At 47.2% G+C, this 22,326-nt stretch overlaps 1 pseudogene; it reads right to left on the reverse strand.

Annotated features, from left to right (window-relative positions):
• The window catches only part of Tada3-ps3 (transcriptional adaptor 3, pseudogene 3), a 70,309-nt pseudogene that overhangs the window by 16,355 nt on the left and 31,628 nt on the right, over positions 1-22,326 (reverse strand).

The raw sequence follows: 22,326 nt of genomic DNA on the forward strand, positions 1-22,326 counted from the left end.
TCTGTGTGTGTATCTGTGTGTCTATGTGTGTGGTTTGTGTGTATGTGTCTGTGTGTGATTGTATTTGTGTGTGTGTATCTATGTCTGTATGTATCTGTTTGTATGTGTTGTGTGTGTGTGTCTACATATCTATGTGACTGTATATTATATGTCTGTGCTTGTGTATCTATGTGTCTGTATGTGTATCTGTGTGTGAATATCTGTGTGCCTGTATATTGTATGTCTGTTTATGTCTGTGCTTGTGTATCTATGTGTCTGTGTGTGTATCTGTGTGCTTATGTACATTCGTTTGTACGTGGTATGTTTGTATGTGCTGTGTATCTGTCTGTCTGTGTATTTTATCTGTGTGTATGCATATCTGTATATGTTTCTGTATATGTTGTGTTTCTGTATATGTTGTGTGTTTGTGTGTGTTTTGTGACTGTATGTGCCTGCATATGTCTGTGTGTATATCTGTTTGTATGTGTTGTGTGTGTTTCTATGTGTGTACATATCTGTGTGACCGTATATTATATTCCTGTGCTTGTGTATCTATGTGTCTATATGTGTGTCTGTGTGTATACATATGTGTGTGCCTGTATATTGTATATCTGTGTGTGTATGTGATTGTGTATCTATGTGTCTGTGTGTATATGTTTATATGTGGTGTGTATGTGTTATATATCTGTCTATCTGTGTATGTATCTGTGTGTATGCATATCTGTGTGTGTTTCTGTATATGTTGTGTGTCTGTGTATGTTGTGTGTCTATGTTGTGTGTGTGTCTGTGTCTGTTTGTGTTGTGTGTGTGTCTGTGTATGTCTGTGTGTCAATGTATGTATCTGTTTGTGTGTAGTTTGTGTGTTGTATATATGCGTGCATGTGGTTTATGCCTTTTTTATCCTAAGACTTCAGCCCCAACAAGATTAAAGAGTCCCCTCGTGGATTTTATTACTTGAGAATGCTGGTGTTAGGGATTTTGCAGCTCAGTCTGTGATCCACATCTGGTCGATTCCCATATATTACAAGGTAGGGATCAGCTTCAGATCCCAGCATTGGCATCTGTCTGCTCAAGCAAACCACTTGCTGACACGGCTTGCTGTCCCCTCTCTGTTGAAATACTGGTGTTTTTACTGAAAGTCAATCGACGTACAGGTGAGCTGTCCTTACACACGCAGCGCTTGCCTTTTACTATGAAGTGTCTTTGCTTGACACTTTCATGGAGATGCCTTTTATATAGCACAGAAGCTGCCGGTTTAAAGCGCATTGGCAAGCGGCTGCTCCTATAGCCACACCAAACACACCCAAATTTTAGAGCAGTCTTGCCGGCCTGCTTACCTCAGTTAAGTATCCATCACGTAGCTGTCACTCTCCGTGCTCCTGCCCAGTTGCTGTCAACCTCTAATGTACTCTCTGTCTCTCTGCGGCTCTTCTGGAGATTGCACAGAGATGAATTATACACCACACGGCCACTTGCATCTGGCTACCTTTATTTAGCTATACTCAGGATTCGCCCATTGTGTGGAGAATGTCAGCTGCTGTCCCCAGTTAATACTTTCCATTTCTCTGTGGTCAGTGGCTTCGGTCTCCGGTTCTGGCTGTTATGAACAGTGCGTCTGTGAGCTGCTGTTTATAAGCTTTGGTGTGGAGACCCACTTCTGTTCCCTGCGTGTACAACAGAGAATGCACTAGGAGATCATGAGGAAATGTCAGGGGTGTGCATTCTCAATAGTTTTATCATCTACATGACGCTAATCTGGAGTCATCTGGGAAGAGGGAGCCTCCACTGAGGTTAGATTGGCCTGCGGACGTGTTTGTGGGCCATTATCTTATGGTCAATTGATGTGGGAGAGCCCAGTCCACTGTGGGCAACACCATTCCTAGACAGGCAGTCCTGGGATATGTAAAAAAGCTAACAGCATAGGTTACGGGCAAGCCAGAGAGTCAGCCAGTAAGCAGTGTCCCTCTGTGGATTCTCTCTGAGTCTCTGCCCTGACTTCCTTCAGTGATGAGCTGTGACCCAGAATGTAGACAGAAATAAACCTTTCTTCTTCAGGCTGCTCCCGGGTAGACTGTTCTATCTCAGCCACAGGAGGGAACCTAGAACAGAGGGTGTGCCTGGGTATCTCACGACTCAGGGACTAGATCCCTTGTGTCTCAAACAGCAAATTAGGTATCGCAGAGAGCAGGTCAGGCACACAGCTTCAACGTGAGGGAGAAGCCTGGCGAGCTCTTCAGTCTTGTTTCCACACCAAACCACTGAGTGTCCCCAGTGCTGTTATTGAATCAACTACTTCATTCAGTGAACTCAGCTTTTGCTTTATGCATTTGGGGCCTGTGTTGTTTGGGGCTTACCTGTTTACAGTAGTTTTGTCCCCGTGAGTTACCCTTTTAACCTTATAAGCTATTCTACCACCAGGGTTTGTTTTCTTTTGCTTAAGGTCTAATTCACCTTCTATTAACATAATCACTCCACCTTTTATGAAGTTAGGGCATGAAGCCCCAGCACTCACAACCGACCGACACACAGACAGCTTATGCTTTAGACAGCCCAGTGTATACCGAGACTGACTGACTCAATCTCAACACTCTCCAACCACTTACTCCTGAGCCTCTCCGTTCTCTTCCTCCGGTCACTGTCATGCACATTAAGGCTTCATGACTTACACCGTGGGTATGGGTTTGTCATTATCTGTGGACCAGATGGGCTTTAAAAACAGGTGGGAGAAGAAAAGTTTTAAAGGCAAATCAATATCTATTTTTTAATTTCTCGTTGTTTTGTTGTGTGGTTTAGCGTTCCCACTTGTATCCTTCCACCTTAGTGGAAGGAATCCATTTAGCCAGATTCTTTCTGTTAAGACCTATTTAGAACCTCTCTCTCTCTCTCTCTCTCTCTCTCCACACACACATACACGAGCGCATGCACACATGTATATGAGGGTGTACACACGTGCACATAACCATGTACACATAGCCCAGTGATGGAGGTCAGGACTCTTTCTCATCGTTCTTCTCTTTATCCTTTGAGGAAGGGTCTCTTGATGAACCCAGAACTTCCTAATTTGACTTCATTCACTGAGCTGCAGGCCCCTGGGATCCTCTCGTCCCTCCCTTCCCAGCACTGGAATTGCAATAACATGCTGCCACACCCAACATTTCATACGGGTACCAAAACTTCAGACTCAGGACCTGATAGTTTACATGGAAGCAACTTACTGAATGGGCAGCTTCCTACTCTCCAGGGATGTCTCTCTGGCTTTGATGTTGAGGGAGGTTGAGCTGAAAGGATGCTCCTGGTTGGTAACCCTTTACTCTCAGGGCCCTGAGAACATCCTTCTCCCTTTCCTGAAGTTTTCATTTTCAGCATTAGCCAACACCTCCCCCTTCCACTATCACTCAATTTGGTCCTACTGGCAGCTTTGCAGAGGAGAAATTTCCTCCCACCGTGGGAAGGAGGAATGAGTGAGTAGCCAGAACTCTCACTTTGCAGTGGTGACCACACTCTATGCCTGCAACTTCACAGGCTGGGTGGGAATTCAGAACCTCTGCTAGCTCCTGGTACAGGAATGTTAGATCTAAAAGAGACACCTGCCTTGCCAACTGCAAAGCCAGGGAACATGGCAGAAGAAGGGCCCGGAAGACAGTAGGAGCCAAGAGTGAGATATGGAATGCTGCCTTCTGGGAGTGACAGGACCCGGCAGGGGACTGCTGTGATCAGGAAAGCAGAGTTTATGGCTATTTACAGAGGTTTGTGCAGGGGTGGGAGGAGGAGTTAGGGAGAAAGGGTCAGCAGCTGTGGGGGGTATCAGAGAAGGCAGTGGGGAGAGGGAAGTGGACCACAGTACATGTATGCAAGTAAGAACTGTCAAAATTGTTAATTAAAGGAACAAAGACTTATGTCAAAACAGCACATGGATCCTCTCTCCACAGGATACTCTGCTTCCCCCTTTTCACTATGGCGACCATGTCTTTAGTCTGAGCCGATGAAAATGTATCTCTTTAGATGAAAATGTAGTATCTCTTTACCATGTCTCTAGTCTGAACCAGAGGAAAATGTATCTCCTTAGACCCCGGCTGGTCAAATGTAACATTGTCACTTGCTTCCAACCTCAAACTAATTGCGAGGTTTCATGGAGATCCTCCCCAGCTTACCACAGGGTCACACTGACCATCCATCCTCAGGGAATCATGGTAAGTGGGATCTGCCCCTCACTTTTCATCCTCTGACCAGCACAGTCTGCAGAGTAGCCAGTTTCTTCTACTGGTGCTGCTAGGCTGACCTGGGGCTGCACAGGCTTCTGCAGCTGTTTGCATCACGAGGGAGAAACATAGCTTGCCAGGCCTGGGTGATGGACAGTTCTGACTTAGGGTCAGGGCTCCACTGGTGGTGTTGAGTTACTGGCAGAGCTGGCCTGTGTGTCTCAGTCTACTCAGGCCACACCTCCTGTGCTCTCCCTGTCCTCATCTTCTCTCCTTTCTCTCCTCCTCATCCTCCTCCTGGCTCACCTTGCTTTATTCTGAATAACAATCTCAGTTTTGTGCACATGAAAATAGTCCTCTTTGCCATCATAAAAACAGCAATCTCTCCGATTTCCGTATTGTTCTCTTTATCAAGTATAGAGTTGTCGTTTTGTTGCTTGTTTCCAGGGTTTTTTTGTTTGTTTGTTTGTTTGTTCATTCCTTTACCGCAAACTTGCTATGTAGTTAAGGATGGCTTTGAGCTCCCGATTCTCCTGCCCAGGAGGGCTGGGGTCATCCTCATGGCTGGCTTTGCTTTGGGTAGTCATCATACTGTCTTCTACGAAGCATAAACTGCTTCCCGGCTTCCTCTCTCTCCTGTAGCCACACGCCCTGTGTCCATGCCTCTGTCTCCATCCCCCTTCATATTCTCCACCCCGTGTCTGTTTATTCTGAGTTCTAAACTTGCTCAGAGCTCTTTTCCACTTAGCAATTTCCCCTTCACTTTGCTGTAATGGGTTGATTCCGTACGATGAGTTTTTTAATTTTAATTATACGCTGTGTGCGTGTGGAATGTACAGTTCTATTTATTTCCTTTCTGTGCAGTTATTTTGGAGCTGTCTGGGTCTCTCTTCACATTTCCAAACATGTGTCCATTCACGCACACCCAGAGCTCTCACCTCCACATCTGATCTTTCCCGTCTGGATTGTCGTGAGCAGACTTCTGCTCATGATTTCCTGGCTTGGTGGCTACCTGTAGTTGTTACCTACTGCTCTACTTCAGGAATCCTGCCTTAGAGAATTGAGTGAGCTGTGAGGTGACAGAAACAGGACCTATGGAGGGAACATGGGTTTGACCCACAGCACAGCCACAGCCTCTTCAGAGCATTGGTACTCAGCAGGTGAGTGAAGGTGAGCTCCTGTCAGTGGGTCTGCTTGAAGGCTGCTTGTGCAGCACCTTGTCAGAAGACAATCACCTCTTCCTCACTGGCCACAGGGATAGCCCTCCCCTTGTAACCTGCAAAGTCACCTCCCGTGTTTATTGCAGTCCCTTTAGTGGGCTCCATTCACCCCCAAATCCACTGGGGTTGAGGTTCCTGCCTGCTGGTTATTTTGTTTTACTTCTTTGGAGGAAACAAAAACAACCTTAAATATGTAAAAATGAAAGATAAGAAAACTACCCCAGACAACAGGGTTCAGAAGAATAGTCATTAACTAACTAGTCAAACACCTTGGACCAAACTTCCCTGAAAAAGCCACACCTGTGTTTAACGAGTCTAAAATGCTGTCTGACTGATCAGAACATCCCACTGTGGAGAACTGAAGTGTTGCAGACCCAGAGTCAAACTATCCCTTAAAGCCACTTGTTGCCCACACTTTGTTGCTTGACCTAACACCCCTTTGACTGACGGGTAAAACACTGGGATGTATTCTTAACAGACTGTAGGCTCCCACCAACCAAAACCCCAGAGCAGCATCAGACAGCAACACCGTATCTACAACCTACAGCAGAACGCTGTGCTGCCTGCCTCATGTTCCCACCAATGTCCTCTGTAAAAGACCTGTCTGTCTTTCATTCTGCAACCACACAAAGTTCACGACAAACACTGCCTCCATATTGGGACATTTTACTTGGGACAACCTGAATCCTCGTTCTTGGGCCAGAGTGACTCGCATTCATCTTAGAATAAACTTTTCTTCCCTTTGAGATGAGTTTGCATCAACATTCTGTAATCATAATTAAAACTCAGTTCGGTTTTCTGCCCACATAACACATCCATGTTGTCCTTACATTAGGCCCTCCATGGAGACAACATGTTTCCATCCTTTCTATGACTGAAAGACTTGATACAGATGAAGGGAAACTTAATGAAGTGGAGGATAATTCTGAGAAAGACAGGATAGGAGGTGGAGCTAAGGACGAAGGAGACAGGAGTGGACTGTGTTTTGAAAGACAGGAATCCAGAGTGTCTATGGAGGAAATCTGTTCCAAGGTTTTATGGGGAATTAAAGGAGATGATTGGGAAAATACAGGCTAATCTCACAGAAGATGGGGTCAGAGTGTTCTGGGAAAGGCACTAGTCAGCTGCAGCAACCAAGGAGATCCCATAGTCTGCCACCAACCTTGCTCTGGTGCCATTCAGCAACCACATCTCTGCCTCTTGCCTCTCAGTGTGCACCAAGTTGGTCTCAGGCCTTTGTGCCTGCGCTGGGGACTTCTCTGTCTCCTCTCTATTCCTAGTGTTCAATCCCTTCCCATCCCCTCCCCTCTCCTTCCCTTCCCCTATTCTCTTCACCCTCCCCCCTCCTGCCCCCAGGTATCTGAACAGGGCTCTCCAGCACAACAGGAACTCCAGCCTCAAAGTTAAATCTCTTCTCAGTCAAGTCACCTGCAGTGAATAATTTCAACCTGCGTGGGCCATTGAGGGTCAGTCACTCACTCATTTCCAGCCAGCAATCAGTGGGAGGAGCCATGCTCATAAGTTAGAAGCATCCTCATGGGGAGGGAGTCTCTGTAGCCTCCAGGGATGTGGGCTGGACAGAAAAGCCACCAGGAAGAACCCTGGCTTACAAGATGCCACCTGACTATGTGAAGTCACGGAACCCTTAATTTAGTTCCAGGACATCTCATTCTCTCTTGGGAGCTCTGTGAGTTGCTTCACCTGGCCACTGTGACAAAAGACATGTCCCCAAAGAGAACAATCACAGTGGCAGTGGATAGATTACAGTGTCTGCCACTGACAAATGCTCCACGACATCCTTTATATTCCTGTCTCAAATCCCAGAAGTCAGGGTTAAGGGGTGGGGTGGGAGTAGCCCTCCTGACCAGAGCCTTTGCACAGTGAGGTTCCCAGGGTGGGAGGGCCCTGGTTAGACTCTAGAATAGGTAAGGAGGGCCCTGGCTCCCACTGGAGACTTCTCACACCTGCTCTACTCCACCCCCACTTTCCCAAGGGTTGGGTACGATTATTTCTCAGGGCTGGTGGGTATGTGTAGGAGCAGATGGCTTCATAGTGTGAGTGGAACAAATATTTTTAAAATAATATTTAACAGAAGGCAAGAAGGAGGCCTCACCATAGTGAAAACCCCACAGTGTCAGGCTGGTTCCTTCACCTCCTGGGAGCTAAGTCCTCCAACCACACACACACACACACACACACACACACACACACACACACACACACACACACAGAAGAGTGAGGACTGAGTCCTCTCCCCACACACCCAGGAGAGGGCAGGGCTATGCTCTGTTAAATTCAGAAAAGACCCTGAGGCTATACGTGATGCTGCACCCCAACACTCACTTTTTACCTGGACTCCTCATCAGGAAGATGCCCAGAAACCTCAGCCCAGTTCTTGCTCTTCTCTGAATGCCACTCGCCCCACAGAGCTTCTGTGGGGTCCTCCCCACCCCCACCACATACCTCCTGTCCTATCACTGGATCTGTGACTGGAAGGGGGAAATGGCCGAATGCCCCATGATGACAAGGACCGAGCCTCTGTGTGGTTATTCTGCTCGATTTTTTTGGCTTTTAAACAGGAAAGAAAAGGAAGAAAACCGCCCGTGGCATCCACAAGTTCAGAGACTTACATAAGCCAAAGCTCTTTCAATTTATACGGATGCAAATGTGTGCAGACTTCTTGGTGTGGCTGCCCCCAGGGTGCCAAAGAAGTGTACCTTGGCCATGAGGAGAAAGCCAGCCTGAGACAGACCCGAAAGGGACAGAGCTATTTCCCAATTAAACTTCATCCGTAGCCTGAGGAGATGGCATTTGCCTGGGAACAAATGAGGAGTAAAAGTCCGGTGTGGTGGCTCATGCCTGGAACCCCAGAACCTAGGAGATGGAGACAGGCTGGACAGCCAGTATTTGGTGAGTTCCAGGTTAGTGAGACACTCCATGTCAAAAGGAGGTGAGGGGGTTCCCCGAGCATCACACCAGAGGCCCGTCTCTGAACCCCCACATGCACAGGCATGCACCCAATCCCCCTGTACAAACAAACCCAGCCCCGGAGACAACACGAAGAGCTGTGAATCTGGACCTCCAGGCCTCACAGAAGGCGGCTTCCCAGCACTGTTCACAGGAAGCAGAAGCCGTTTATCATGTGGCTGCCCTTGGGATCTCACCTCTGCCTGTGCCCACTTCAGCCTCCGTTGCTGGCTTTTCTGGCTTTCTACAGAGCCGGTGGGGCAGTGACCGTGAACCAGGAGAGTGGGAACTGTCCTTGGCCACCTAATCTTTTCATTTCACACCAGGAGCAGCAAGGCCCGGAGAGGTCAGTGTTGAGTCCCACGTCTCGTCTCACAGCTCCTTAGCACTCAGGGGTGAGTACTGCAGACCTTGAACTTTCCGGACACTGCTGTCCTGGGGGGGAGGGGCCACAAATGACCGCCATTTACACTTTTGGAGCAGTGGGTTGGGGGTTGAGGTTCAAGGGGCTGGACTTTTGATAGTGTCTCCTACCCTTCCCAGTGTGGGGCTGTGCCTCCAGCTAGAAGCTGGCAGTCAGCTCATCTGCTCATTGAACCATGGGGGAGGGGTTTGATTCCCTTGCCACATGATTGGCAACCTCAGAGGAATTGGCACAACCCTGCTCCCTAGCAACCTAAGGGATGAGAATGGGAACCATGTGGTTGGCAGACTGCCAGGCAGGATACAGCCACACGGTGCTAATGGGGAGTATTGACCATGGAGCACTAGGAAGAAATGGAGCCCTCCACACTCTCGGGATATCTCCCAGCCTTATATGCATGGATATTGAGTTGGGAACCAGGGGTTCCCAGCTCCCTGTGGCATTGTGTAGTTGGAAGACTGAAGCACTAGCCACTGAGTTGTGCCTCAAGGGTTAAACAAACAAACAAAAAACTATTTTTTCATTAGATAAATGCATAGTGAATGAAGTTTCCAGGAAGAAGCCCCGCCTCCCAGTGAGCCTTCTGCAAGACTGAGTAATGGACCAGAACTCCAATGCTCAGAGAGAGATTGAGAGTTGCTGGTTCAGAGCCTAATTAGACATTACCTTGGGCTGTCATTAGCCTTCTTAACAGCCATGCCTTGCTCAGTTGTGTCTGACCCAACGCCCTTGAAGCTGACTGGTGAATCCTTTTGGAATCTATTGAGAGATCCCTGGCCTCCACCAACCCAAAAGCTCAGAATGTCTCCAAGGTGGCCTCTTTCTCCCCGGTCCTCCAGGGAGTTGACATCTCCATAGAGTATAACAAGGTCCCGGACCTCTGCTGTTCTCTTCAGAGCCATCAGAGCCTAAAGCTGGCCCATTGGAACACTCCTATTGTGGACAGAACAAATTAGAAGCTCATTTACTGGGAGTCAGTACCTCAACTCTTTATCAATAAACGCTAACCATGTTAGAGAATGAAACTGCACTGAGACATCAAGGGTTAGCCCGAGTGCCCTCTGGGCTCAGCCACTGAGGAGAAGTTAACAGGAAGCGTGAATGATTTCCGGAGTAGTTATGAACATGTGTCTAGATTCTAAAACCTCTGTATCCCCAGTGAAAGGAGTTCAGCCACCCACGTCCTCAAATGTTGTCACAGCGGCATGGGGAGGGAGGAGACAATGCAGGAAACCCAAGAGCATCCCTAGAATCTGAGGAGGTGGAAAGCAAGAGTCCTCCCTGAAAGCATGGGTTTCCCTTTTCTTCTGGGAACAGCTTCTGTTTGTCCCTTCCAGCTTATGGGTCTTCAGTAATTCTTTAAGCAGTTAATAGGAGGGCATCTAGAGATGGAGACTTAATTAGGGTTTTACTGCTGTGAACAGACACAATGACCAAGGCAAGTCTTATAAAGGATAACATTTAATTGGGGCTGGCTTTCAGGTTCATAGGCTCAGTCCATCTTCATGAAGGCTGGAGCATGGCAGCATCCAGGCAGGCATGGTGCAGGGGGAGCTGAGAGTTCTACATCTTCATCTGAAGGCTGCTAGCAGAATACTGGCTTCCAGGAAACTAGGACAAAGCCCACGCCCACAGTGACACTTGTACTCCAATAGGCTATACCTACTATACAGGGTCATACCCTCTAATAGTGCCACTCCCTGGGCCGAGCATATACAAACCATCACAGATGACAAAGCCAGAACACCAGAAACGAGTTTGGTGGTTTCAACTGGCCCTTTTGCCCTCTGGCCTTTATTACAGAAGGGGGCACTAGAGGCCTCAGAGGACAGCTTGGACATGAACTCCTTTGAAGGAAGTGTGTGTGCCTTGAACCATCTTTTCATACTGTAGAAAGAGAAAATGAACCGTGGGGTCAGAACTCATGACAGCAAAGAACAGCAGCACAGAGCTTTGTCCCCTAAATATTGTCACTATTTTAACTTTCCTGACAGCTCTGTAAGAGCACATGGCTTCCTGTGTCTGGACATAATCTAGTAACCAGAAATTAAAGAAAACATACTTGTTTTTCTGAACTTGGTTTAATTCACTTAACACGACTGTCTCCCATTCCATCCATTTTCCTGCGAACAACATTCCTGTGTATGTATGTGAGTATGTGAGTGAGTGTGTGTGTGTGTGTGTGTGTGTGTGTGTGTGTGAGAGAGAGAGAGAGAGAACCTGTGTGAGTATATGTGAGCATGGGTGTGTGAGTTAGTGTGTTGTGTGTGTGAGTGTGTGAATGTGTGTGTATAATACTGTATGTGAGTATATGTAAGCATGTACGGTGAGTGTGTGTGTATGAGTGCGTGTGTATATTACCTGAGTGTCTTTGAACATGAAGCTATGCACATACATGCATGCATACATACATACATACATGGAAATAGTAACATACACATATACTGAGGCTACCCAAGTTTATGAAATGAAATAGAACTTCATAAAACTAAATGAATAGACACTGAAATGTAGGACCCAGTGGTAATGTGAGACATTGTAGGAAAGCTGGGTAGAGTATCCCACAGAATAGATCTTTAAAACCCAATATAGGGGCTATAGAGATGGTGTTGCACTTTCGAACACTTTCTACTGTCACAGAGCACACCTGAGAGTTTGGTTTGGTTCCCAGCATCCACATGGTGACTCCCAACCACCTGTAACTACAGTTCCAGCAAATCCAGTGCCCTCTTCTGACCTCTGTGGACTCTTGAGTGTACATGGTGCACAGACATACACTTAGGCGTGTGCACGCACACACACACATTTATAACATGTATAATAAAGCTGGAATGCAGATACACAGTAAAAATACAGAAATATGCTACAGGAATGTCCTCAGATAGAAGAAGGCACAAAGCCAAAGGGCATCACAACATACAGAAAGTAACCGTTCTATCTCTGCACCCTAGAAATGTCCTCCACATGACGGGAACTGTGGCATTTGCTAAGCTGTGGCTTCAGCCTCTTGGCCTCTTTGACAATATTTTCCACACCTGTCTTTTCATTAAGCTTGGATATAATCAAGGGGAGAATTTTCCTTTAAGAATCTGATTGGCAGTTATCAGAACGCTCCTTGGAATCAACTCCAAGATGGGGGACACTGTGAGCATCTGAGGTGGAGGGAAGGGGCGGGGGATTTGGGGGTAGACTCTCAGACGGATACAGCTGTGCACGCGGTACGGGGGATCTTTGCTGATTCAGAAACTCAGGAAGCGACTACAGAAAATACTCGCTGGGGGTGTGGCTCGGTGGGTAGAGTGCATAGCAAACAATAACCCCTGAGCTTGACTGTGCAGCTCCTTAGTTTGCTGTTGTTCTAGCTTGCTTGTTTTTGCAGCTGTTGGCTCTGGGCATGAAGCAAAGAAATCACGCAAAAGAAGGAATAAAAGATAGCCCATCAGAGTGACACGATCTCTGTGTGTACAAAGCCCTAAAGCCTCCCTCCTCAACGTTAGAGCCAGGGAACAAAATCAGGAAGGCTGCAGAGTAAAATAAAACATCAGCACACACACACAAAAAGAGTTGTTTCTTTATACTGCGAACAGAGGAAAATCCAACCTGCGATAACACTGAAAACGGTAAAATACTCAAGGATGTATTTAACCAAGAAGGCGAAAGATCTATACCCTGAAAAATCACATAATATAATCAGAGACTAAACAAGACAGAAATAAATGGAAAGATATCCCGTGTTCAAGAGTGTGAAGAATTGGTTTGGCAAAATGCCTGTAACATGGACAGTGATCTATAAGGTCCATATACATTCAACCAGAGCTCAAACAAGTTTCTTTTTTTTAATTAATTAATTTGTTTACATCCCAAATGCTGCTCTCCCTCAAGTCCCTTCTCCCCTATCCCTCCTCTCCTTCTCCTCTGAGAGGGTGGGACCCCCTTGAGTATCCTTCAACCCAAGCAGATTGGATGCATCTTCTCCCACTGAGGCCAGACAGGGCAGCCATGAAGACTGAGCTAACTGTCTGCCACATTGTTTCAGCCGGTGTTTGTTCTTTGGCTGGAGGCTCAGATCCTGAGAGCTCCCAGGGATCCAGGTTTATTGACTCTTGGTCTTTATGTGGAGTTCCCAACGACTTCTGCACTTTTGATCTTTCCTCTGACTCTTCCACCGGTGTCCCCAACCTCTGTCCAATGTTTGGCTATGGGTATCTGCTGATGCTACCACTGCTGGGTATAGAACTCAGAGGACAGTTATGCTAGGTTCCTGTCTACAAGCATAACAGAATATCATTAGTAATGTCAGGGGTTGGTGTGAAACAAAAAATCCTATGGAGACACCAAGATCCGAGCAACCCATGCAGAAGACAAGAGAAACCCAGCCCAGCCCTGCTCAGACTTTCACAGGACAGCAGCATCCAGTGTCAGCATGAGATCAGACATCTGGACCATAGAACAGAAAACCAAGTAATGCACCTGAACAGACATGGCCACCTCCTGGCCTTTGACACCGGCTGAGAGAGTTCTTGGTATGAAAAACAGAGAGTTTCACACAGGCCTCAGGGGTCTCAGAACTCCAAATGGCCAGACCCTGAAGTCAACAACTGAAAAAAAGAAAGAAAGAAAGAAAGAAAGAAAGAAAAAAAGAAAGAAAGAAAGAAAGAAAGGAAGAAAGAAAGAGAAAGTACCAAATCCCTCAGAGTAAGACCTGGAGCCCCAGGCGCCCACATGACAACACACGTAGAATGCTGGGCTTTGGCCATGAATCTGTATACCACAAGGGAATGGATTCTTGATCCTCTTCATTTCTAGGCCCTTTCCTCAGTTTTACCCCCGAAATGTTCTGAGAATGTGCAGCTGAGCCCCGAAATAGCTCTTTGGAAGGTGCAAGCTAAGAAGAGCTTAAATAAATTCCCCCCACTCCCCACCCTTCACCCCCATCTTCAAAATGCTTTCCAAGACAAGGACATGCTTGGAAAATATGTTCAAAAGTATAAACTGAAAAATCCAAGTTTGATTTCCCACGGCTCAGGTCTCTCTGCACACTTTTCCTGGCTATGCAGGTGTAGAATTGAATCTATCACAGGCTGCTGGTGTGTAACAAACTATCCCAGCCCTTCTTGGCTTAAGACAATGCACTACTACATAAGGTATGATTGCCAGAAATTATGGGATTCTGGGGAAATTGAGGCTGGAAGCCACAGGTACTTTGTGATTTTCCTGGTGGTAGTGAGGAAGCTACTTCACCAAAGGCCCAACCCAGTCTACCCCTCCTCCCAGTTCCACAGTGGCTCACGCTGCCAAGGAAAGATGCAAATTTTTTGTTTTTATTGCTTCCCTGATCTTGTACAAAATAAGACTGTCTTACCTGTCACCAGCACACAGAGAGACCGCTATCTGTTAAATCTCTCAGTGAAAGAAAACTTTGAAGGGAACAATCCCAGGAAACATTGTTTTGCCTGCCCAGCGGGAGGTGGGTGAGTCAGTACCACCCGCCCTCTTCCTTTCAGGACTACTTCCTTGGCCTCCAAAGCCTCTGCACACTCCCTGCTTGCCCCCATGGGCTCTGGAAGAGCTCATTCACATCTCAGGCCTCGTGCCTTGTTCCTCTCAGTGGCCTTGCTGTGCTGATTCCTGCTGCAGATTACCTAGTCCTCAGCTTTTGTGTAAGGTTCTTCAACTGTAAGAGTGTCCCACAAGGGAGCCTAGGCAACGTTTAGAAACAATGTGTCTGTCAGCTGGGGCCAGGACACAATTGCAGAGTGTATAGAGCTGCCTTCCTCCACTGTCATGGCCAAGCAGTGACTCCTTAAGCACATTGTTGGCAGTCTGGGAAAACTGTCCCCAACATGCCTTCTCCAGGGAAACTTAGCATCTCCCTTCTTGGGCTGAGAGAGTAGAGTTGTGCTTTCCCGTCAGGTACATGGTGTATCTAGCATCATACCTCAGTACATGGCTCAGTCAATAACCTCTGAAAGCAGAAACTGATGATAGAATTAACAAAGGCATATGGATGTTTTGGGTATGTGTATGTATTCACTTGAATATTTGAACATGGGTGTGGGGGGGCCTGTGTACATGTGGAGATCAGAGCTCACCATCCAGGGTCTTCTTCATCAATTGCTCTCTTATTTTATCTATCTATCTATCTATCTATCTATCTATCTATCTATCTATCTATCTTTCCTTCTATCTATCTATCTATCTATCTATCTATCTATCTATTCATTCATTCATTTTACATCCTGATCACCGCCCCCTTCCCCTGTCCCCTCACCTGAAGTCCCTCTCTATACCCCCCTTCTCCTTTGAGAGAGGATCATTCACTGAGATTGGAGCTTACACACTCAGCTAAACATATGAAACCATACCCAGGTCTTTATATAGGTGCTGGGGATAAACTCTAGTCCTCATGGCAAGCCCTTCACTTCCTCAGCCAGTCTGGAAGCTTCCGAGGGAGCAGGTACAATCATGCAGGTGTAGTATCATGGGATGTTACTAACAGGGTGGTCAGTAGCTACGCAGAAGGAAAGCAGAGCTGGAAGCCTGAACCAATGGAGCCCTGCACATCTCTAGGAGTGTTTCGGGAGATGAGTGTCTCACGGAAGTCATAGAGTGAAAGTTTTCAGATCCCAGAGTGTGAGATAGGTCCAGGGCCAGTGTGGTTCCATGGGCTTGGGGAATATCTATCACTTGTCGTTGAATTACATCTCTAGTTTACTGATGGCAAAGAGGAGGGGCTGCTGCTCCACTGCCCTATGCACACAGTCCTGTTGGGAGCCGAGCCAGAGCAGAGAAGCCCCACCCAGGCTGTTTAGCAGTAACCTCAGCTAAGCTGTAATCTTTTCAAATGGCATTGTTCAGGAAGAGGAACCAGAAGCCAGGATTTGCTGTCTATCCACCATTACAGTGACCTCTGAAGCTTCCCAGGGTGAAGGAGGGAGGAGAGCCTGTGAAGGGAGGTGCTGGAGCCTGAACAAGAGTCCTCCCCAGTTCCTCTGCAGTACCCAAGCTCAGAGCTAGTCCATAATGTATTTCAGAATTAAGTGATCAAATGCTGGGGCCTCACCCACTGGCCAGTACCAGCTGGAACCCGCTAGGCCATGGTGATCCAAGCCTTCAGACACCACAGTGGCTCAGATTAGTTTCTCATTCATACTGTTGCCGAGGCAGCGAGCCAGCACTTTAGTCTCAGGAAGCTCCCAGACACTCAGGCGCTTCTGGTCTTCCTGCTCTGGTCTCACTCTCTTGGTACGGGGACATACTCACAAGATGGCGACCCAACCCTACCCATCACTTCAATGTCCCTGTCACAGAAATTTCAACTGGGTGCTTGCTTTCTTGACAGAGCAGGAAAAGCCCTTCTTGAGTCTGCATGGGTCGCTTCTTGCTTATTCCTTGGTGGGAAGGGGGGAAGGGAGAAAGGAGAGGTGTGGGGGGGGAGGGTCTTGCTTCCCTTCTTTTAGCTCATTCCACATTGCACAGAAATCCTAGGGAACTTTTGTGTGTTGTCCTCTTGGTGATATGTGTGTGTGTGTGTGTGTGTGTGTGTGTGTGTATGCATATATGTATATATGTATATATATGTATATATATATTTGTTTGATCTTTAATGCCTTGCATTAGTCAATGATCCATATTCACAGTTGTTTGAGCCATTTGATGTTACAGAAAGAGACACCACAATTATCTGAATTTGTAATAGAACCAACATACAGAAATGCATATTTTACTGGAGACAGTCGTACTTGCCTTTAATCCCAGCGCTCAGAAGGCAGAGGCAGATGCACTGATCTCTGTGACTTCCGGGTCAGCCTGGTCCACATAATGGGCTCCAAGTAAGCCAAGGCTACATGATAAGACCATGGATGGATAGATAGATAGATAGATAGATAGATAGATAGATAGATAGATAGATGATGGAGGGAGGGAAGAAGGGAGGGGGGAGAGAGAGAGAGAGAGAGAGAGAGAGAGAGAGAGAGAGAGAGAGAGAGAGATCTTAAAAAGGAAAGAAAAAAAGAAATGGGAATTGCCTTTTCAAACCTTTGTGGTTCTCTCTAGGAAATTTATGGGAACACCTGTCTTGCCAGCCAATCTTGATTTTCTAGCACACCAGCCAGCTTCCTCAGTTCTCTGCCTCCTTTCCCAGATTTTGCAGTGCTGAGGGACACAGTGCACCGTCCACCTACCTGGCCAGGATGTTTGTTTCTTATACACATGGGCTGGGGGTTTCCTGTTGGGGAAAAGGAGGGCACAGCAGAAAACATGTCTGGTGTCATGCTCTCTCTCCATGCTGAAGTCAGACACATTCACAGAAGCCACACAGCCCAACAGCAGAGAGAAGGAGGGGGAACCTACTGAGCTATGAGGGACTTCCTGGGAGGAGGTGAGGCCCAAGCTGAGACTTAAAAGCCCAGGCCAAAGGGGATTAGGTTGGCATGAAGGCCACTGCTGTCCCTGAGCCTACAAGGTCAGCTTGGAAAGATGAGGACTAACAGAACAATCTACAGACAACTTAAGCTCAGAGTGCAGCAGTCTAGAACTCAGAATTTGCTGCAAGACAAACTGGAAGGAGGAAACGTGGAGAAAGCCCTTCCCACCCCTCACCCTCTGTTGGAATCAGATTTATTTCTCAGAGTCCATACTCTCCCAGGTACCTAGAATACACATAATTGACTCTCACCAAATCCTGAATAAATAAATAAGTGAATGAATGAATGAATGAATGAATGGTTCTGTGACTGAGTGAGTGAATTAATGACTGAGAGTAAGTGACTGAGTGAGTTAATGGGTGGCTGAGTGACTTGGACTCCGCCCACTTTCTCTATCTGCCTTAAGGTGTGTCCCGATGCTTGAGACTTGAGTTCTGTCTCTTGTATCCAGCACAGATAATGTGTATTTGTGAGACTCACTGGATTTGCACACCAACGGCCCCCAAGCAGGATCCATATCCTATTAACACATTGATCCCTGCAGCCTCTCTGCCCCTTAGTCAGTGTCTTGTGCACTCAAAGGCTCTGCGTACTATGACAGAATGAAGGAAGCCACACTCTGCCCAGCTTCCATGACGACTCCTCTACCTCCAGCAGCCCCTCATGTGTAAGAAAGGGGGCCAGGCCGCCCTTCACCCATTCGTCCACCCATCTCTCTGACACAGGCTCCATGGAAGGAGTCACCGGGCGAAAGCTCTGATTAATGACTATCATAGCATGCGGCAGCAGCCTACCCCCGTCTATTTCCAGTTCCCTGCCAAAACACGACAATTTGCTGGAAGCCAATTTGTTTTTAAATAGCCAAACTACAAGTTGCAATTAATGAAAAGGCCATTTCAGCGGGTGTACACGCACACCCACATATGCAGAGGCAAGCTACACCCGTGATCATGTGTACGCACTGGTATTTTATAAACCTCACTTCAGACCTATGAAAGAAGCTGTTCGATTAAGCACACACTTTGAGCAATCACAGGGGATCTGGCGGAAAGCTCCCAGAGACAGGCAAATCCCATCTATATTGCTCTGCTCCTCAGAGAAGAGGGGTAGGGCTGGGCCAGCACCTACCTGCTGGCTCCTGCTGGTGGAAAATTGGAGGCTGCTTGGGCTTTAGGCCATGCTGAGGTAGGTGGATGTCCAGTTGGGGCTCTGGCACACCCTCCTGAAAGCCGAGTATGGGTAACATAGTGATGGGAGGAGTCAAAATTAAGTAAGTCAGGATCCTGGGATGGAAATCACGCCAGATATGTGTGCACCATCCCAAGACCTTCTCTTTCTCTCTACCCCACTCCCTCTCCCTCCCCTTTCCCCCTCCCCCTCTCTGTCTCACACATGCAGATGCAGACACACACACACACAGAGAGAGACAGAGACAGAGACAGACAGAGAGACAGAGACAGAGAGACAGAGAGAGACAGAGACAGAGAAAGTCACACACCTGCCCTAGCACACGCAGCAGTTATCAGGAGCAAATCCAAGTTTGGTGAGGCTTAGTGTTGACAGCACAAATGTCTCACGAAGCCTTCTTTATAAAGGAAAATTAGGTCTGGAAATGAGAACACTCATTTGGAAGCAGAAAGTAGGTCAGGCTGAGCGATCACAGTCCTGAGAGTCCAGCTCCATCTTCTAAGACCTCCTTGGCCTTTCTTTTCATTACGGATGTGATTCTCAAGGGCAGCCTGGCTTTCCTTCCCAAGTAGAACATCCTGTGATGTCCACCTTGACATGACATGAGTCCAGGCAGGTAACAGACCTGGACAGTTCAGCTCATTAGTGTCCCTATAGATACCAATCCTCTATCCTTCCCTGTCAGAAAGAAGATCCCTGTGGAAGCCATTTTCCTCATCTAACACAGTACAGGTCCCTGCAGGAAGCCTTCCTCTCATCTCTTGTCCCTCCTCCTCTCCCTCCTCCTGTTTATTCTCCTGTCCCTAACTTTGTCCCTCCTTCTATTCCGCCTGCTGTCCCTCCTCCTCTCTCCTCCTGTTCCTCTTTCTCTCTTCTCCTCCCCTTCTCCTGTCCTTCTTTCTCCTCTCACCCAAAAACCCCCCTGTTGAAATTCAAAAGTGACCAGTGAGAAAGAAATATAGGAGACACAAACCAGTTTAAGTGACTCAAGACATTCTGCCCATAACATTCAGAATCCGACAGATTCTACAGGACATGATGTGGGTCTCTCCATGACACATCACCAGGAGCTGAAGGGGACAGGGAAGATGGAGACACAAGAACTGTGCAGCCAGAGGCAGAATAGACGATCCTGAGTCTTGGTTCAAGCAAATTAAATATAGATGTGTCTCTGAAAGCGTCTGGAATCTTGACTGTTTGATAAATATTTGATGCTGTAGGGAAGTGTAGTAGTTACTTTTCTGCTTTTTGTGATAAAATAGTAAGACCAAAAAAAAAAAATCAATGTGAGATAGAGGGGCTTTATTTCAGTTTATGGTCGCAGAGGGATAGAGTCCATGGGGCAGGGGAACCACGGCAACAGACAGGGCACCGAGGTGGCAGAAGCAAGAAACTTGGTCACACTTTGATCTGCAGAAAGGGGAGAAAGAGAGGGAGAGAAAGAGAGGGGGGAGAGAGGGAAGGGAAGAGAGGAGAGGGGAGAGAGGGGAGGGGAGGGAGAGGGAGAGAGGAGAAAAGAGACAGAGAGCGAGAGAACAGGAAATGGGATAAGGTTATAAAATATCAAAGCCTACCTCCATTGTTCCTTCTGAAAGAGCGCATCCTTAAAGGTTCCATGGCCTCTTCCAGGAGCCTGTGGGAGAGAGTTCTCATTTAAACTTGCCATTTTAAAGCCACTGGCCCCATAGGCTCATGGCATAAAGCAAAATATGTTTACTTCAATATCTGAAGGCTCTTGTCTTTCAACCTCACACAGTCCAATGGTGCCCAAAGTCTCTCCTGAGACTCAATGCCACCCCTTAGCTACAATCCCCTGTAAAGTCAAAAGGAAAATCGTGTGCTTCCAATATATAATGATACAGAACATATGTTATCACCCTAAAATGGAGAAACAGGACATGTTTTTACAGAAATAACAAGAACTGCAGAATAAAGGGATGAAGGTGGGACATTGAAGGGGGAAATGTGGGGAATGAGAGGGAAATGAGAGGAAATAGGGGGAAATGAGGGGGAAACAAGGGGGACTATGGCTTCTGTGGAGGTAATGGCGGGAAGAATTGTTTCTTGTTCTTCATTTGGAAGAAATCCATAGCAAAACTGAAAATACCAAGAAAGGGGTATAGTGCCTGTGGCTTCCAGAGCAGGCAGGTTGTGGCAGAGAACAGGACCGTGGGACAGGAAGACACGGACACGGGGATGCATCCATTCCTGACAGGGCTGAGGCTTCCAGGGTCCTTCTCGGAATGTCCCGAACACATCTCCCAAGTGCTAGCTCAGGAGTCAAAAGGAAGACCAGACATGGTGAGCAAGAGTGGGCTCCTGGACAGTGGCCTTCCAGAACATCCAGGTAACAGTTGGTGATGATGCAGCTTTGTTTGGGTACCTCACAGAGTCAGGAAGCCTTTGCATGCTAGCAAAAGGCAAAGGCCAGACCCCAAGGCAGAGCAGGACCCAGGTGAGACATGCGCAACAAGCAGCGACAGAAGCACAAGGGGACAGAGACCTTCCTCTGCTGGGGAAGGTGAGGACAGGGATATGGGCTTAGAGAAGAAGGAAGCATGTTCTGACACAGAGATGGAGAAGGGTGCATGAGGCATGGAGCAGGGGTGTCCGGGACGGGCCATGCATTTCCAGAATGTACTTGTGTTGGGCATTCTTCATTATGGGACCTCTCCTGGAGGATCGAAGCATGACCAGTGAGACCCAGATAATGACAGGCAGAGTAGGGAGGATGCTCGTGAGTCTGAAGGAATACCCTGGGTGCTGAGACCAGCAGAGAGGGCTCACATGCTGGGCATGACAGTTGGTGACTCTCGTGTCTTTGGAAAGCACCAGTTGCTAGCCCAAGCTAAGGGTCCAAGAATGCTGGTCAGCTACTCAGATAAGGGTGTGTCTGGCACTCAAGGCATTCTGTTTCGATGTTTGAATGTGTGAGACTTTTAAGGAAGGTGCAGAGAAGGAGGGTCTGCGTCATCCCCCAGCTTTGTCCCTGGAAACTCTCTCTCTCCTGAAACTGTCAACACTAAACAGATTTATTAGGCTGAAAACATGTATGCGTCCATTAACAACACCCACAGTGCTGTCTGCACTTCTATGATCACCTAAGAGCAATCTTACCTTTCCTTTCGCAAAATGTTTTGCATTATAATATTATTGATAGATGTTGATATTATTTATCTTCCCAGCGTACCACATCAGATGGTACATAAATCTCTCATTCTTGTAGATAACTAGCTTGTCTATTTTCTGAGAACCAGTTTTCTTCTCTCTTTTCTTTTTCTCGATTCGAAGGGTGCCTTGTGAATGCTCCTTTGCCTGTTTGTATGATAACATCTCCAAATCAAATCCAAGAGATTGAACTGTGCACACATTTCAGGGTTATACAATGTTGGAACGTTGCAAGAGACTGTGGTGGTTTAAGATGTGTGGGGTTCCTGGTGGCTGGCATCTTCCCAAAGCATGTGTGGTGGGCTAAACCATGCTCCAGATGCAATATTCTCATCCCCTAATTGCTGGGAGTCTGGGGTGTGTGTGTGTGTGTGTGTGTGTGTGTGTGTGTGTGTGTGTGTGTGGTGTATCTGTGGTGTACTCTGTATGTGTGTATATATGTGGTGTGTGTGATATGTGGTGTGTGGTGTGTGTATGTGTGTATGTATGTGTAGGTATATGTGATGCGTGTGCATGTGGTGTGTGTGGTGTGTGTGGGGTGTATGTGTGGTATACTGTGTGTGGTATACTGTGTGTGTATGTGTGTGGTGTATATGTGTGTACATGTGGTGTGTGTGTATGTGTGTGTGTATGTGTGTATGTATGTGTGTATATATGTGGTATGTGTGTGTGTGTGGTGTGTGTGGTGTGTGTGTGGTGTATGTGTGGTGTACTGTGTGTGTGTGGTATACTGTGTGTGTGTGTGTGGTGGGTAT

Source organism: Rattus norvegicus, chromosome 3, assembly GCF_036323735.1.
Source record: "Rattus norvegicus strain BN/NHsdMcwi chromosome 3, GRCr8, whole genome shotgun sequence".
NCBI classification, from domain to species: Eukaryota; Metazoa; Chordata; class Mammalia; order Rodentia; family Muridae; genus Rattus; species Rattus norvegicus.